Here is a 6,000-nt window from a genome sequence, read left to right as displayed (position 1 = left end):
CATTATAGCCTGAAATTTAACTCCAGGTTAATGGAAAATGTTATCAGTTGCCATGGAAATGCCTTGCCATGTGATTGTGGTTGTACTTCCTGTTGTGCTTGGGACTATTAGATTAGACTATTAGATGACCCTCATTTTTACACTTTCTTACAGTTCTCCTATAAATATCTGTTACTCATAACTGTGGACAGAACATTCAGTCTCCTCATGTGAGTCATTTTGTTTATTATTCTGTGATCTTATGCCAGGCTATTATACACTTATTCTAAAGCTTTCTTCAACAGAGATCTTCAGACTTCCTCATTTGCTATTTAGGACCTGCAAAGCCAAATTCCTGTGGATAACTGTCAGCTGTCAAGGAAATGGGCTGATTTCCACGAGTGAAGAAAATGCTGCAGCTGGCCACTTGCCTTTGCGCTGGCTGTCACTGAGCTGTCTACTGAGTGTAGTACGCAGGAGCTAAGGGCTGCTGTGCCAGGCAGTCCAGCATGGGAAACTGCCCAGCTGTGGGGTGACTCCTGGTGACAGTGATGGGCAACTGCAAATAGGACCTCTTTTTTTGGGGTGACATATATGCCATCACTAATAGCTCATTTTGGGGGCCTGGCTCACTGTTTGTCACATACATTATTCATGTGACAGAGTTTTCTGCATGCTTATCTGTGCTTTCATCTTCAAAGAAAAGACTCCCTCACCATAAGGAGTGCTCCTCCAGCAGTCTTTTGGCAGTGCTTTCAGTACTGGAAGCTCCACATGAAGGCCTGCAGAGCAATGTTAACACCTGCACCACAAGGTCTTTCACCTGCACCGCAAGGTCACCAAGGCCATTGGAGCCTCATTGTCAGTCAGAGAATCATAGCGAATTTGGTTTGGAAAAGGCCTCTGGAGGTCTCTGGTTCAGCCCCTAGTCAAAGCAAGGCTAACATCAAAGTATAGTCATGTTGCTCAGTGTATTGTCCAGACGAACTCTTAGTGTTGCCAAGGATGGAGATTCCCCAGCCTCTCTTGTCACCTCTTCCAGAGCTCATCTGCTCTCATGGCCTATTTCCCTTGGTGCAACATGTTGCCTCTCATTCTTTCACTGTGCACCTCTGAGAAAAGACAGTTTCTGGGTAGCAGAAGACAACAATTAGCCCTCCCTCGTCCTTCTCTCTTGGAGAGACAACAGTGCTGGACTGCTGTGCTACGGCCCTCTACATGGGTGCCATGCAGCATTGACACAGCTGCAGCACTGGGCTGTCGCCAAGGCAGGGCACCCACCCCATCGAGCTGACTACTCTTGCGAGGCGATCGGCTCTGGAGCAGACGCAGTCTGCAGCGGAGTGGGGGATCGGACAGGCAGGGCTTTTTTTTTTTTTTTCCAGCACTGAGCCCACTTGAGGGAGCTGCCAGAACCCTGCAGCCCTCATGAGGGAGGTGAACGAGGCACAGGTGGAGCTGGCAGCGCCCCTTCCCCAGCCCAGTTCAGGCAGGCAGGGCGGGCAGGAAGGACAGAGCGCTCTCCCTTCCCATAGGAGCAATTCCTCTAAGGGCTGTCTGCCCCTAGCTAGGCCGCAATGGTGTACACCATACAGAGAGCTCTCGCTAGGCAGTCTGTACACACCCAGACTGAGTGCCCGCTCCAAAATGCAGCAGCTCAGGTCTCCGGGTGCAGGGAGTGCCTGAGCCTGTTGCTACCACCTGTGGGGGGCAGAGAGACTGTGTGCGTGAGGTGCAAGCAGGTGGACGACCTGGTTCGCCTCGTGGCAGAACTCAAGGAGAGGTTGAGGGATATCAGGGAGTGTGAGCGGGAGATAAGGAGAGGACTAAGGACAATCTCCAACCTTTACTGGATGTCGGGGGGAACTTAGTTACAAAAGATGAGGAAAAGGCGGAGGTGCTTAATAACTTAATGCAGAAATCTAAATGAGAACATTATGGATACATTCTGCCGTGGTTCCGCTCGAGTGGGCAGCCGAGTTCCACCACAGCCGCTCTCTTACTCCCCCTTCCTCAAAGAGGAATGGGGAGAAAATACATGAAAAGGGCTCAAAAGTTAAAATAAGGACGACAAAATCAACGCAGTAATTATTGTAACGGGCAAAACAGACTCGGCATAAGGAGATAGTAAGATTTATTGCCTATTACTAACAAGCTAGAGAAGTGAGAAACAAAGGAAAGAAACCAAACGCACCTTCCCCCCATCCCATCCACCCTCTTCCCCCTCCTCCCCCCAAGCAGCGCAGGGCAATGAGGGAATGGGGGTTATGGTCAGTCTGCAGCGCTTCTCTGCCGCTCCTTCTCGGTCAATCTCGTCCCCTGTGCTGTGGGGTCCCTTCCATGGGATGCAGTCCTTGATGAACTGATCCGGCGTGGGCTTCCCACAGGCAGCAGCTCTTCCAGAACTGCTCCAGATACGGGTCCGTACCACGGGGTCCATCCCTCAGGAGGAAACTGCTCCAACCTGGCTCCCCTACGGGCAGCAGCTCCTGCCAGGTAACCTGCTCCTGCGTGGGCTCCTCTCCACGGGCAACAGGTCTGGCCCGGAATCTGCTCCAGCAGGGGTCTTCCACAGCCTCCGTCGGTGCAGGGCCACCTGCTCCACCGTGGTCTCCTCCACGGGCTGCAGCGAGGAACCCTGCTCCACCGTGGTACTCAATTAAAAATTTCAAATGGAAGATCTCATTCAAGTAACATATTTTACCTTTTGCCTTCATGTACCAAAATCCTGATGAGCTTTAGCTCCTGAACAAGCAAAGAGCACAGCACAATGTTATTGTGATCATTTTGCAGCAAAATAAAATTGTGCTGGGAAGCTTTGTACACAGAAGGAAAATCAGCCGTGTGGAAGATACAAAGAGAACATCCAACCCCATGCACAACCTGGCCGCAGAGCTGCTCAGTGGCAGAGATGAAGTTCTTCTGGCACATAGCTGTGAATTCTCAGCAGGACAGTTTCCACCTCAGGTGCATGCAGCTCTGTGCCTGTATCGTGGTGGGCAATGATTTTACCCCCTATGTCTTGAAGACAGTCGCCATGCACCTGCTGAACACCATCCCTTTGGAAAGATGGCACAGGAGGGAGTTTTTGCAGCGGATGGATGACATCATGGAGTACCTGCACTTGTGCCTGAGGAAGAAATGCCTGGAGCACTTCTGGTTAGGAAACGAACGAATGCCTGAGGAGATCATCTTGCCTCCGGATTTACAAATGTCCAAACCACCCATCCTCTTCTGGCACATAGCAAAGGACAGGACTAACTATTCCCAGGCGCTGCATGAGTTCTGTGAGCTGCAAGATCGGCTCACAAGAATGCTGACCTTTGGGAATTGAAAGAGTCCTTCAAGCACAGAGCTCTCTGGGGCACTGAGCTGACAGCAGGCAATGACCTCCCACCACAGAAAGAAGAGGGGAGAACGCAGGACACAGAAGAGGATGGGAAAACTCCGTGCAGCAAACTGCTGTCAAGTGCGGCAAGGTCCTCATATGGACAGTCTGCCCACTGCAGAGCCAGTGATGACTACGGTGGCTACAAATATGAATGTTTGCCACGTGCAGCAGAGTACACTGGACACAGAGAAGCTGCTGCTCAGTTGGCAGCGGGAGGTGCTCCTGTGTGTTTTCTCTCTCCCACTTGAGGGAGGCAGATCCCACGCTGCTGAAGAGGGGAGGCTTGAAGCAGAGACTTGTGTTAGCAGCAGGACAGTGACCACCCGGCCTCCTGGAGCATGTCCATTCACTCTGGGAGCTTTGACCTCTGCTAGAAAAGCCAATATATTGCCTGCTTGAACCAATGCTTTGAGAGATTAATTTCTTCTTGAGAATAACCCTGGGGGCTTCCACAGGCAGTGCAAAGGGAGCCTGAGGAGCTCCATCTGGCCACGTGCCTCTGCGTTCGGGTGACAACAGGGCTGGGCTGCCCAGGGCAGCTGGGAGTCGCTGTGCCACGGTGGGCACCGAGGGCGGGGCGGGGGTCCTGTGATGCGGTGTGGGCGCAGGTGACATCACAGAGGACGTGTCACAATGGGGGGGAGGCTTTAAAGGCAGCCACGGGCAGCGCTGCTTCACTTTGGCCTGAGCCATTGGTGAGTGCAGCGGAAGGGGAAGACTGGGTTGGGCCAGGGCAGGGCTCGTGGCTGTCCCTGCTGGCACTGCCCACAGTCCCTGCTGCCTCCCAGCTCCCTCGCCCCCTCTCCTACCTGACCCCAGGGGCCTATGGCTCCTGCCGCAGCTCCCTCAGCCGCCATCCAGCTCCCACCCAGCCCCACTGACGTGCTTCTCTCTCTTTCAGACCATGGTTTCGGCAGCTTTCTATTTCCTGGCGTTCTTGGGCTTAGTCGAGATCCCAAAGAAAGTCGGGGATGAATTGGATGAAGCTACGAATGAGCGCATGCGGCAGTATGCGGAGGAGATGCAACAACGCATGGCGCAGCTCCTGTTGGAAATTGAGCAGATAGAGAAGCAGCAGAGCTCGATGCATATGGGAGCCCTGCTCTTATCTGTGATGCAGACTTGGCAGTTCTGGGCCTGGCTTGGTGTTATTCTCCTGTATATTTTGAACGTGTGGCTGCTCTTTAGAGATCTCCTAGGACATGAAAACAACAGTGAGGAAGAAAGCTCTAGCAGTGATGATGACCAGCAGGTTAATAACAGAAATCGTTTTGAAGGACGGGATGAAGGGAGGATTTTTGCAGAGAGAATCCAGTGGCCAGTGCAGCACATCCAAATCAACTGTCAAGTGATGATGTCGATGGTGGGAGACCTCCTCTATTTCACCCGACGTTCTGTGTCAAACACTTACTTTCCAGTGCTGCATCCACCCATTGGAGTGGGCAGTGCCTTTGAAGGCTGGACTCCCTTGGAGGACTATAATATTGTCTATCGCATTTTCGTACCCATATCGGCTCCTCGTGGGCACTCCTTCCACCTGGAGCTGGGCAACGAAGAGGAGCTACCATCAAAGAATTCTCGTATTCGCGTGGAGCTGGAGTGCACATGCGCGAGGGAGCAGAGCTTTGGGAACGTGCTGTGCTTCCTCCACCAACCTGAGGAGGAGCTGAGAAGAAATCGGGAGCCCAACCTCCTACAAACACTGTGCACTGGATCATACCTGGATGTGCATAAAACCTCCTTCTGGTTCCAGCAGATGATGAAAGCCGCATGGAAATTTTTGCCTGAGTCGGCCAGACATCACATTGGTGTGCTGCCATCCAGACGCTCCTGCAAGCTCCGTGTGTTTGATGCCTTCGATAGAATCCGCTTTGTTGAGTTGATTTTTGGAGTGCAACAAGGTGATTCAGACATTTTTCTCAGCAGCGAGAACACTGATGCTATCTTTACCCCGGACACAGTATGGCCACAGAGCTGCACAGTGGCAGAGATGAAGTTCTTCCGGTACATAAAAGCGCATGCCCCGCAGGACAGTTACCACCTCAGATGCATGCAGCTCTGTGCCCGTATCGTGGTGGGCAGAGATTTTACCCCCTATATCTTGAAGACAGTCGTCATGCACCTGCTGAACACCATCCCTTTGGAAAGATGGTGCAGGAGGGAGTTTTTGCAGCGGATGGATGACATCGTGGAGTACCTGCACTGCTGCATAGTGGAGAAACGCCTGGACCACTTCTTCTTAGGGAACAAGGAAGTGCCTGACGAGGTCACCTTGCATCCAGATTTCCTAACATCCAGCCCACTCAACCTCTTCCAGGACATGGCAGAGGATCCAAATGTCCATGCCCGGGCACTGCGTGAAGTCCAGTATCTGCGAGAACGGCTCGCAAGACTGTTGACGTTTGGGTACTGAGAGAGGCCTTCAGGCAGAGCTCTCCGGGGCACTCTGCTGACAGCTGGCAATGACCTCCCACCACAGAAAGAAGAGGGGAGAACGCAGGACACAGAAAAAGACGGGAAAACTCCGTGCAGCAACCCACTGCCAAGTGTGGCAAGATCCCCGTATGGACAATCTACCAAGCGTAGTAACCACTGATGACTACGGTGGCTACAACCACAACTGCTTGCCA

The sequence above is a fragment of the Netta rufina genome (genome assembly GCF_964035555.1).
Source record: "Netta rufina genome assembly, chromosome: 5".
In the NCBI taxonomy this organism is placed as follows: Eukaryota; Metazoa; Chordata; class Aves; order Anseriformes; family Anatidae; genus Netta; species Netta rufina.
The sequence above is the reverse complement of the archived record's forward strand: the minus strand, read 5'-3'. Positions refer to the sequence as shown.